Raw genomic sequence first — 13,000 nt, 5'->3', positions numbered from 1 at the left:
GTGCAATGTACCCTTCTCAGAAAGCAGAAAGCATGCATGAGGAGTCAGGGGGAGCGCAGACCCTCCCTCCCCTCCCCAAAAAAATCCCTCTGTCTGTTATTGTTTTTCTAAATGACTTTTCACAGGAAGGCTCAGAATACCTGAGTATGAAAAGATCAGGTTACACTTGTAAATTTGTGACAATCACTACAATGTCCTATATCTTGTTTTTTTTTTTTTTTAAATGCAATTTATCCACTAATAGTATTGCACATTATAGCTGCATAATCTTTTAACTCTAGAGAAGAATGAAACACTGGGCTTATCCTAAGATTCCTTTCCAAGGTCATAAACAAGAAAGCCCTCCAAATCATGACACATATTCTCCTTTGCTTATCAAATACTCTTACCATGTTCTGGTCTGAAGTATTACCCATTACCCCTGAGGATAGGGGCTGGGAAAAGGTGATGAAATCCTGGAACTGAACAGCCCTGCCCATTTTCTCAAGAGCCTTTTGTATTCTAGTAGCAGGTCTGTGAGGTTCTTTATTTTCTTTTCTTTTTTTTTTTTTTTTTTTTTTTTTTGCCACATGACCCTGTAGGCTTAGGTCTGAGAAACTGGGGGAAAGAAAGAAGTATTTCTCAGCCAGAACTAACAGCGCTGATCTCCCTCAGCATGAACTGAACTTGCAGTGCAGTGGGAGGGCCTGAAGAATGAGGAGAGAACGGACGATATTTGAATAGGAATAGGTGTTAATAAATTTATTAGCTACTTTTCACAATCAGATAACTTTAAAATGTTATTTTTATCTTTCTAAGGACGTAAGCCTTAACAACATCAAAATTTAGTCATAAATTTGAAGATATTGACCAATAATAACTTTATATATATATATATATATATGAAAATTTTTTTAAAAATCATCAGCCATGTTTTTTGCTCCAGGATGTGTGAGCATTCCGGGCTGTGGGCCCTGGATATGCACACAGACAAGTGTGTGTGCTCTGAAGCCCCTGCACATTGTAATAAACACAGCTGCATATATTTGAGTATCTGCTCTCATGTACACGTGAAAACATTCAGACAAACACACTCAGCAGACTTACTTCATGTGCAAGGGGGCAATTATTCAAAGAAAGTTGCTCAATACCATTGTTTGAGTCTCACATTGCATGTCCATCATTCACAGCACTGATACTAAAAGAGGGGGAAACACCAAAGAATTTACGTGGGGAAAATATATGTGAAAACAGTGTTATTATAGATGTTCTAAGGTAGCTAGCGCTATGGCTCCCTTCTTAACTGAAACCCAGTGACTTTGTATTCAGTGGCGTTCATTTCTGACGGTGACTAGTTATCTCACACGTGGCCATTGCATCAGAATGACTGGACTATCTGGATTCCTGTAGCGAACTTCACCAACATGAAGCAGATATGGATGGGGCACCTCTATATTCCAAAAGCAGAATAGTTTTTTTTCCCCAGATTCCTTACATCAAAGGGACACTGGTAAATTATTATGGCTTACATACATAGCTATAAATCTAAAACTTTATACATATATAGAAACATTCCTACATCTTAAAACATTAAACAGTCACAGACGACTCGCGGTAATTTCATATGTTAATAAATATTACAATATATATGTGAACACGTCACAAATCATATTGGTGAACCAAGAGGCCGTTCACGGCACTCTTCAGTATACTGACATAACCTGATATACTAAAATGGGAAGGGGTTCTTAGTCACTGAATATGCATCATGAAACAAAGATGAAGAAAACACGTGGCTTGTGCCAATCACAAAAAAGAATCATACTGAAGGCTTAGCTTTGGTTTTTATTCAATTAAATTGTCAAACTGTGCACAGTGAACTTTTCTTTAGAACTTGAGACATTTGTGATGTTGGCTGTTTAAATCTTTGTTACCTTCGCTGTGAATTGAAATTGTACATATTTAGTAAATCATGCAAACGAAACAAACTTTTTAGACAATATTTTTATTGGAGAGTTTTCTTTTCCTGTATCCATGTTTAAAAAAAAAAAAAGACCTCCTTTCCCAAAATAAAAAATGTCAATACTAAATTTAAAGAAGTATAAAGGAATGACTTCTTCCTTTAGAGAAAAATATTTAAATAAACATGGAGAGAATTGGCAACATGTTCTTTTTTGGGCTAGTAGGCCGTGTCCAATTTTTTGGGTTAAAGTTTCACAGGGCCTCTGTTTCAGGTTTGAAGATAATATATTAATCTCTGAATTAAACAAATGCTCTTAAGTAACAGGATAAATCCCTCAGTCTTCATTTGTGTATGAAGTGCAGCATTAGTCAGAGACATGACATTGAGACGACACGATGCTGAATATGCCACAAGCTAAAATTCCTCTATTAAAACAGTCACCTACCACCTATAATCTAGTGTGACATATTAAAATACTCCAAAATACAGAGCATGGAGAATGAACATCATCCTTCCCATTTGGCCTTGAGAAGAATATGACAAAGATTCTAATAATTTTAGTCAAGGAAAATGATGATTTAAAAATACATGAAGATTAAAGTGGTGACAAATGATCTTTTAAGTATTTCTAATTGGCCGTCCTCATTCATAGCTTTGATTCCACAGAAATTGCAAATCCTACGGATCCTGACTTGTGAGTGCACCCTATCAGCTTTCTTTCACTCTACAGAATGTGCCTGTTAGGTTGGAAAGGAAGGATAAGACCCCAAAATGTTAAAAAATAGACTTCTTCTCTGGCAAGAGATTTTAAATTGGCAAGGACAGAACTCAGAAAGAACCAACTTCACATAAGGAAGCATTCAGGGAAAGATTGCTGCCTTGTGATCTGATCATTCTCAGAACTGTCAAAAGGAAGGGTGTGTGTGTGTGTGTGTGTGTGTGTGTGTGTGTGTGTGTGTGTGTGAATATATGTGTGTGTCCATGTTAATTAGTATGTGTGTATGAGTGTGTGTGTGTGTGTGAGAGAGAGAGAATATGTGTGTATGACTGCCTGAGTGTGTGTGTAAATAAGTATATGTGCATGAGTGTGTGAGTGTGTATGTGTATGTGTGTAGCTTTGCTAAGTTTATGGGTACATACTTAAATAGATTGTATCTTTAAAAAAAAATACTCAAGAGATGGAGTCTAAGCAGAGGACTTGTGAGATAGTTTCTATTTTGTTATCTTATATAAGTTGACAACATTTAAAATGTTGATACTGGAAAAGCACAAAGTTCTTAAGCAAGTTGCATAAAAATGTTGAGACAATTTCAAAGGTGTGCCAACAATTAAATAGAGAAAGTATTAAATTAGCTGTTTTCCCATCACTTAAAAATCCTAGCCTTCTGATATATGGCCTTTCCTTAAATAATAATCATGCCCACCCATTCTTAAGATTGTATTATGAAAATTGTATTATAGGCAAATAATTACAATATACCCTGTTCAATTTTATTTAAGGAAGGAAAATATACCTTTTAAGTTATTTTAAAATACTGATGAATAAAAGAATATAAGTTTAGAAAGGAGACTCAAGAACACCACTAAACTCAGAGGAAAGAAGGCAGTGCATTTAGTGACCACAGCAACCTGGATCTTTGTTGTCATATGTCTTCTGAACAAAATCGTGTCCAACAGAAACATTTCCCAAAACTACAGGGCAGCCCAAGATCCATATGGACACAAAGGAAGAACATCAAACTACTGACTAACCCTGGACCACTTCTTGCAGCCTGAAGCACCTCATTACTGAACATGCTTAGAAAGTGTGATGAGTGCACAGGATGGATTCTGGTTAAAGGCAGATTTAAGCAAAAGGGAAAAACAGAAGCATAAGCCACCCTGCCCAACTTGTTTAAAAAGACATTCTTAAAGTAAGTATGCCTAAGAATAACCAACCTAGCTTCTAAGCGCGCTTAACTTTCTTTTCCTCAACATAATGTGCATTTACAATATCAAAGATATTTCCATGAGACTGGGCCTTTTATTCTCTTAGAAGTAAGTGGTGATGGGATGGCCAACATAAGCTTCCCATAAGTGGAGTTCTAACCACAAGAGCTGCTAAAATGTGTACCACCTTAATTCTGAAAATGAAACTTAAACAAATGGCTGTCCTGAACACTGACACAGGGGTTTTTATCTGTAATGCCTTATGCTGTAAACTCCTTGATGACTGTAACTAAATGACAATATACTTCATGTCTACATTAAAATTGATAGAAATTCTGTTTCCTATGAATAAAAACTTAACACTTAGAAAAATGAAAGCAATTAAGCTACCACACACACATTCTAGATAAAGAAACTGAGGTCTGCTAATGCTGGAAAGCACACAAGTGTTTGTTTCTGTCCCACGATCATCTGGAAAGAAGCTAATCAGAGATTGTCAAGACTCGAGTCCTCTGAAACAGTGTTCCATACTTTCCCCCAAAGGCCAAAGTAAAATACTTTTTTCAAATGGTCCAGAAACAGCAAAAGACATGGGCTAGCTCCTGCAAGAGGTTTTTCCCCCTGCCCTATGAGGACTTTCCATACAGAGTAGAATGAAACCAGCCTATGTTGGAATCCTGAGTTGCTCTAAGTTGTCACAGCATCTGTGCCTAGTCACTTCCTATCACCTAGGGTCTCCACTGACAGCCAGAGATGCTCTCAGTTTTGAAAAATGGTCTTCAAAAATCCATAACTGTTGTTGATACCTTTCGCCGACTTGCTTTTTTCAAAGGCTCTTGACATTGAGGGCCTGAGGTGTCATCCAGACTCTCCTCTTACAGTTCTGAGCCCACTTTACAAGTTCACAGCACCGTTATTCCCATAGGCATAACTGCTCTGAATCCTTCATGCATTGGGCAACCAATTAACCTACCACTCACGCACAATAGATGAAGAAGCAGGTCTGCAAATGCTTAGAAGCAAGTGTTTGTCTCTATCCCACAATCATCGGGAAAGCAGCTAATTGTAGATTGCCAAAACTCTAGTCCTCTGAAACGATGTTCCGTACTCTCTCCAAAACCACAGTAAAAATGTTCTTTTCGAATGATTAATCAGAGAAGAAAACAGGGCTTCAGATATGTTCAAAGTAACCAAAGTACTTGGAGATGAACAAACCAGGAGTAGCAGAATCATGGAAAAACACAAAGGAAGGGTAGAGTAGGAGAAATCTTGGGCGCTTCCCATCCCAAGCCTTAGACCTTCAAATGCTGAGGTTTAGTGGAAATAAGCGCCCAGATTACCCTGTAGCTGCAAGGGAATTGGAACCAGGGGTCAGTCAGGTCTCTCATCCTTACACAGATGATTTTATTGTTTTTAATTGCTTTGAAGAGCAATTTTGAGAGCCGAACAATGAGCCAAGCAACCACTGTACAATCTAAAAACACAGTGGTAAATAAACAAACAATATACACCCCCCCACACACACACACACCTTAAGGATGTACATTCTAGGCAGAAGCTAGAAAATGGAACAATTACAAGCTCCCAGCTTAGCTGCAAAATAAAAGCAATCTAGAAAGTAGTGAGTAGGATGGAAGTGGGGGAACAGGTAAACTCAGTTAGAATTTGGGGTGTCAGGAAAAGCTTCTTGAGCAGTTGAGACTGAAGGATGAGAAGAAATAAGCCATGGGAAGAGCGGGGACAGGAGTGTTCCTGGGAGAAGGAACAAACACTGTGCAGGAGGCACAGATGAGTTCGGCTTTGTGGAGTAGACAGAAGCTCCTTAGACGGGCAGAGGTAAAGTAAGAACAGGGGCTTTTGGTGAACTTCTTAGGTTCTTTGGTCCAAGGTCTTATTTGTGTAGATGAGAAAATTGAATTTATTAATCTCCTGAGCTTCACACTGTGGTTTGGAGGATTGGATTATTAACCCCAGTGAATTGGCTGTAATGGATCCTGCAGCCTGATCATTGCTATCTCTCCCCTATAAATGGAGAGCAAACACGACATTTGTGTTTTGGAACGAGGGAAACCTCATTTCTCAGACGTTAGCACCTGCCTCGTACCTCGTCACAGGCAGATCTGTCAGACTGGAAGGCAGAAATTGTTTGGCTCCAAGAAAGTTTGTATTTTGGAAACTGAAGCACTAGATATGGCAAATGGGATGCCGGTGGAAGCCCCTTCCCTAGTCGGCCGTTTTCCAGCCAGATCCCCATGGCTGCTAGTCTGCTCAAAACAGCTGGGCTAGAATCAGGCATGAGCAAGGACCTCAGCCATTTCCCCTTCCTCTGAACTTGTAAAAAAAAAAAAATACAAAACCTCACAGAGCTGCGTGAGAAGCCAGTAAGAAGTAAGAAACGGGCAGCAGGTGGTACCATCTGTGCCCGACTAATTCCAGCCAAAACAGTCTGCTCCCTCGAGTTCCCAGTTGTGGGGAAGGGAAGAGACTCTGAGAGCCGCAGAGTCAGGGGAGGGGGTGGAGGAGGGCAGCGCTGAGTCTATTATTCCCGCGATCCGCTGGTGGAAGGAGGCAGGCTGTTGATGCCAGTGAACTACTATCTCTGTCTTTCGCTCTTTACAAGCACGGAGGGAGATCCCTACAATGCATCCTTGCTAAGCTGGCATCTACATCGCACACCTGAGAGACAGACAGGCAGGTCTGACTGTGAGCCTGCTACCACCTAGATGGGAGGAACAGATTGACAAGTGCAGCCCACCCCAACGTGAAAGAGTAAACCCAGAGGGCGGGGAGATGATGTTTATTTTATCCTATTTTCCTACCAACCGAATGCCCTCTGTCTCCATGTTCACTCTTTGAAAACTACCCACAGCTTTAAATGAGCTCAGAGTCCGCACGCTTGCTTGAACCTAGGATGGCATTTTCTGAACCAAACTCCTTGTAGTCGACGGGCTTCCTCATGAGGAACGCCATCTCCCTCGGGCGCATGTAGAACTAAGGGTTGAATAAATGTACCAATTCAAAGATAAATCAAGTTGTCTGCTTTTCCTTAGAGAGGAACAGAAAGGCACTGAGAAAGAGGATACCCACAGTTGGAGTGTGCCAGTGTACCTTTTGAAAAGGTATTCTTACCCATTGCAGGAATTTCACCAATGCATTTAGGTTAAGGTATCGTCTTAGCGTTGTATTAATATCTGTTAAGGGCATATACCAAAAAGAGAGGTTTGCCCCACTGCATTTTTTTTTTTTTGGCTAATTTATCCTTGCTACAGCCGGGAGTTGAGCTCTAAAGGATGGGTGCACATGCCTATCTGCCTATCGTGCCTGTAGAAAAGGGGGTATTCATGGGACTGAAGGAACAGCAGAGAAAAGCATTCATAAATGAAAAGCAGTCATGGGAGAAATGCTGAAAAAGAGAAAGTGCTTCATCCAAAGGACTGGTTGGGTGGAAGTCCACCTTCCCTCAGAAGATCTGCTGAAGTGCTTACTATTGATACCTGCACTCCGGCCTCACTAGGAGCAGGGTCTTTGCAGATCTAACCAAGCTAAGCTGAGGTTACTGCAGTGCACTAATGCAACGTGACAGACACCACACACACACACACACACACACACACACACACACACACACACACACACGGAGGGCCTTGAAAAGACGGAGGCAGAAACTGTAGGATGTGACAGTGGTTGCCAGCTGCCCCCCACCCCCACCCCAGGAGCAAGGAGATAGAAACAAACATCATCTCCTTAAGGTAGCCCGAAGAAAACAGTATCCAGGATGTAGGCTTTTAGCCTCCAGAACTTCAAAAGATGTCTGAGTTGTCTTCAGCTACCCAGCTTATAGTTCTTTGTTACTAGGGCTCTCAGAAGCTCCTTCTCTCCCAAAACAAGCTATGGAGAGGCCTGAGCATTCACTATGGGAAATGTCCAACCGAAGCATTCTCCGGGTGACTGAGCCTTAAATAAAACAAACAGCAGCAGGAATGTCCTTTCTGGTTTTGAAACACAAGCCATAAGGATAAAGACAAACTGCCTACCCCCTTTCCCCCCAAATACCTTTTTCCTATAAGGCAAGCTTTTTAACTGGGGTAATTAAGTTCTTGCTGCAAAGGGCACAGAAGTGCAGGCGATACTGGCTGATCTCCTGCAAAGAGCTTTCCTGCCTCCTGTTCCGCACGGTGTCCGTTAGCAGGAGGAGAGCGAAGTGAGTCAGACATTCAAGTTACAGGTTTGTGGCTTGTGTCAGTGTGAGAGGGAAATGAGAAAAAAACATGAACTGGGAAACCATGTCAGAGGGCAGACCAAGATAATGGGAGAACCGGAAAACAAAGGAAATCATGTTGTGTGGGAAGCGAGACCTTACTTCAGGTAGAAGTAGCAGGGGGGAAAAAACCCCAGCAGCACTTTTTAATCTTAATTAAAGATTTCAAAACTGCTTGTGTGTGGTGGTAGGGGTGTGGGGGCACCTTTAAATCCTTTTACTTTTTCCAACTAGAGAGGTCACAGAAATGAGAGAGCTGTGTCCTCTCTTCAGATTCATCCCTCTGGTATGATCCGAACCTTTTCCAGGTCCTCGTGTCTCTTGTGAAATTGGCTAATAATTCCTGCAATATACTTAGGTCACCGAGATTTGGGGAGACTCTGGGGAGTTCCGTGGGCGCGGCAAGATGGGAGTGAGTCAACTGTGTGCTTCAGTATATTGCTCTCCTAGCCAGTGAGACCAGGTACTGCAAGGAATTCTCGGGGGGTGGGGTGGGGGGCTGTGAGCTCTGTTCTGCCCCATCACTCCAGCCTGCCACTGCCAACCCACCCATGAGCGGACCACAAAAGGTGTAGGTGTGAAAGAAAGGCCTCAGCTCTCGGAACATGCCATCTCTTGGCTAGAAAAACAAACTCAATCCATGTCCTCTTCGCAGAGAGGCGAGGTGTCATCCTTTATGTTTTCTTTCTAGAGGGTGATATGTCATCCTGAGAGCCAGGTTTAATGTGCTTTTGGGCTAAACGCTGTGGTATTTATTTTTTTTTATGCCATTAGCGCATTATTACATGTTTCTGGCAATAACAGTACCACCTAATGTATTTAATTTGTTTTGAAAAATCATAGAACATCTTTACACATAGAACAGACAGCTTTTAATCCCCTCGATGACTTCCTCCTGAAAAGTACTCTCTTTTAAATCTCTAACCACATTCCTCTTGGTTTCCCTCCTACACACTGACCAAGATTTGCTTTTTCACTCAACCCTTAAATGGTAGCATTTCCCAGAGCCCCCTGGGGATCTCTGCTTTGCTCATTCCCGTCACTGGCCTTCAGTGTCTCTTTCAACACCCACAGCTTTAATTCCCTCTTGTCTACCAAAGACTCAAAGACTCAAAGCCCAAGGCGGACTTCGTCTGAGGCACAGGGCCTGCCTGCCCATGTGGACTCCAAGAAGGACCTCCTGAGGCTCTCAGAACAGCTCAAGCGTACTATACCTAAATTTAAGTAGCTGTATTCCCACCCTTTCCCTCTATGAAGCCCACCTCATCCTTACTGATTCGTGTAGTTTACCACTTGCTAAAGTGTCCTGTGTTTCTACATTATCCCCAGATGTTTTTCAGCTCTTTTTGTTTTTGTTTCTATCTTTTTCTTCTAAACCTCCTAAGCCTGTAAGCTCCTTCAGAATAAAGTATGTACCCTTGTGAGATGACATCCAGGAGATGGTCAGTAAATCATCATACACATTGTGTGTGTGTGTGTGTGTGTGTGTGTGTGTGTGCGCGCGCGCGTACATATGGGGTATGATCAGACATAAGGAAGAATGAAATTATGTCATCAGTAGAAAAATGTGTAGGATTAGCAATCATCAGATTAAAGAAAGTAATCCAGACTCAGAAGGACAAATGTCACACTTTCCCTTATATAGGGAATCTGGACTCAATTAAAAAAAAAAAGTGACTTCCTTTGTTACTGAAAGAAGGAAAGTCAAGTTTTCCTCAATGTGATACCTGGTATATTGGAGACACCTCAGGGCAGGCTCCTGCCTGGGAGTAATATGACAACACAAACTGGACTCAGTGAGTGTGGGGAGGAGGAGAACAAGAGAGATCCTGCCTCCACAAGGTAGAATGCAAGAGCTGACTCATGCAAGTGGTACACATACGCACACTCCTTCACACACACTAAAATTTTTAAATGTAGATATACTAATAAAAAAATAAATAAATGAGTAAGTAGCCACTGAAGTGACTAGTACAGATTTAATTATACCAAAGCTCAACTCAATACCATTTCATGGTTCCCTATCCTACCCAAAACACAGAACATTTTCATTAGCTTGGTTCACAAAGCTTTCGTGAGCTGATGGTTCTCCTTCCTGTCCCTTCTTTTTCCTTCCCCACCCCAATCCTTTCATTGCATCTGCCTGGACACCCACTTCATTTTCTTTTGTTTTCCAGAAACATCATTCTTGAAGATCCTGGTCCTAGAATAGGCCTGCTTCTAAGCTTCCATAAGGAGCCGGGACCTGCTGTAGTTGTGCCCTGGCCCGAGATCAGGCTTTACAGTAACAGTGTGATCCCTGAAGGGAAAGATGACCACAAGCTCACTTCAGAGTCAGCACAAAGTCTGAAACACAGGAAGAACCAGGAGGAAAATAAGCATCCCCTAGAGAGGCTGTCAGTAACAGCTCGTTTCCCCTAAATCCAGGTAGGACAGCTAGGTGGCAAGTTGGAAACAGCAGAGAAAGTGGGTGAACAAGACAGAAACTCACAATGCGATGTACCTGAAAATGTTTGAAAACTATCTGCAATGGTGCTATCAGGGCAGCCTGACCCACATGGCAGATCTTCATTCCCCACATAACCAGGAGCTATGCTGAGTAGCAGCAATCTCCTCTGCTGATAGCCAGATTAAGTTGTAAACGTAGAGGGGCAAAAGCATCCCAGCCTTGGCGAAGTGACTTAAGAGGAAATACGAATAAGCAAACCCTTTCGAAACCTGAGATTTGAGCACGGCCTTTAAGCAACTTCAGCCATGACTCAGAGGAGAGACATGGGTTCTACAAAGGAGGAAGAGCCTGAAATAATCCTGGAAGCATTTTCTCCAGCCCCTCTCTAGAGTTTTCGATTACCTCAGTTTCCTGACAAGGCTTGCTGATGTCAGTAATTTACAGTAACCATCACAAGATAAGAGGTCTGTGTAGGGCAGAGGTAAATTTGGGTCTGACATGACTAATATATCCTGCTATGAAGGACAGTGGGAGGCCCGAGAAAGGGCATCATTGTTTTGGTGGGTCTTTAATAAAAATGAAGGCCATGTGCATTTATCCCAGAGCTAGTGAGCATGCTGCCCTGCTGCCCTTTCCCAGGAAAGCAAACGACTTCCTCCAGACATCCCCAGGGGCTTTTTATAAGAACTCCTCCACAGGAGCTATGGAAGTGTCAACAAGGAGGTACACTGGTGAACAAGCTGTGCTTGCCTCTGCAGTGTTTGGTGTTTGCTTTGTTTTTAGTGCTGAGAATTGAACTCAAGGCCTAAGATGTGTTAAACACACATCCTACTACCATTAAGTAACACCCCAAGTTTTATATAACTTATAAATACTTATATAACCAAAGAGGCACTAGGCAGTTATTTAAACGAAGCTCAGATATACAAACGGAAGGTCAGAGATAGACACAACAGCCCTTTTGCCGACGGGACTCCTCAGTAAACTATGACATACAAGTAAATGGCATTCTTTAAGCCATGGGCACAATTACATTTTTTTTTTCTTGTGATAGTTCTTGGCAAATGTTATCAGCCTGCTCCGTCCCAGAACATGAAACCTACAGCTCACGCGGGCCTTGGGCGGCGTTGACTGTGAGCTTCGCTATCACTCAGGGTCAACGCTGCGAAGCTAATTTTCCAGTGTCCGAGGCTGAGTGCGGGGCTCCGTGGCTTTCCCTGGCAGTCTCTTCTGATTCCATTATAATCTGTTGTTTACATTTGATGTTCTCGAGATTTCTTTTTCTGTCCCCTCAAACCAATTACAGCGAACCCAGAACTTTTCAGCTGAGCGTTTGTGCATACGTTTGCAGAGTGTTCTTGGACTCTGTCCCAAAGATTGTGTGACACCTGGTGGGTCCTGAGGAAGAACGCTTTGTCTGCTTTATATAAGAAGCTCTGCATTCTGGGCTGAAAAATGTTGATTTTTTTTTTTTTCTCATGAAAAGGCCTGGGTTTGAGTCTCAGCCTTGTTCCTCCCTAGCTGTGGGACCTTGGCCAAGTTATGTCACTACACCTTAGTTTATTTCCATTTAAAACACAACATCAAAACTGTCTGACAGGATGGAGATAGTGTCCATGTGAACGGGCAGTACGTTGGCCCCAGTCGCGGCATCCGTTTACCTAAAGTCATTTAGCCTGTTATTTGCCCCTCTCCATCCTTTTAACTGTCCTTCCTTTCTGAGCTTTTGGGCTTCAGGGACATTCCTATTTGATAACTCCTTACAGTTGGTACTTGGAAATTTTTCTAGCATGTAATTTGGGGCCAGGGGTGGGGGGTGGGGGTACCAGGACAGTCTCAAGATTCATCCTCAAAGGAACCCTTTGTTTCCTGGTGAGCCTCAGATTTGGGTTGCTCAGAAAAAGAAATGACTGGTGATTGTCTGCACAAAAAGAAGCTGCAGAGCCTAGGAAATAAGGAGGCCGTTTTATCCTGATTCCAGACAGTCAATCCTTCCACTGCTCTAAATAAGGTGATGTGTTTTCAGGAAAGCTTGAAATTTGCAGGCAAATGGATGGAACTAGAAATGATCATCCTGAATGAGGTAACCCAGACGGAGAAAGACACACATGGTATATACTCATTCAGCAATGGGTATTAGCCCAACGTAGATGTCCTCTGAGAGACTCCACCCAGCGGGGAATCAGGACAGATGCTGAGACTAGCAGTCAGAGCACTGAGAATAGTATGGAAGAAAGGGGGCAGGAGGGATGGAAGGTCTCAGAAGGTTCAGGAGCCCCACAGGGAGCCCAGCGGATCTGGATCCAGAGGCGCCTGCACAAACTTTTGCACCAAGGACAATGCATGCAGTGAACCTAGACCCCCCCTGTTCAGATCTAGCCAATGGACAGCTCATTCTCCAAGGTTGTGGAGGGGAACAGCT

At 42.5% G+C, this 13,000-nt stretch overlaps 1 protein-coding gene across 4 annotated transcripts in view; it reads left to right on the top strand.

The window, feature by feature from the left end:
* ZEB2 (zinc finger E-box binding homeobox 2) overlaps positions 1-2,069 on the top strand; it is a 131,944-nt gene extending 129,875 nt beyond the window's left edge. For all 4 annotated transcript variants that reach the window (XM_084799641.1, XM_084799642.1, XM_084799640.1 and 1 more), the window contains exon 10: positions 1-2,069. This exon is cut by the window's left edge and continues 3,392 nt beyond it. The gene's annotated coding sequence lies outside the window, so the exon portion shown is untranslated.
* Positions 2,070-13,000: the final 10,931 nt, after the last annotated feature.

This window comes from Acomys minous (genome assembly GCF_964271855.1).
Source record: "Acomys minous genome assembly, chromosome: 10".
In the NCBI taxonomy this organism is placed as follows: Eukaryota; Metazoa; Chordata; class Mammalia; order Rodentia; family Muridae; genus Acomys; species Acomys minous.
This window is presented reverse-complemented; position numbering and strand designations above follow the sequence as displayed.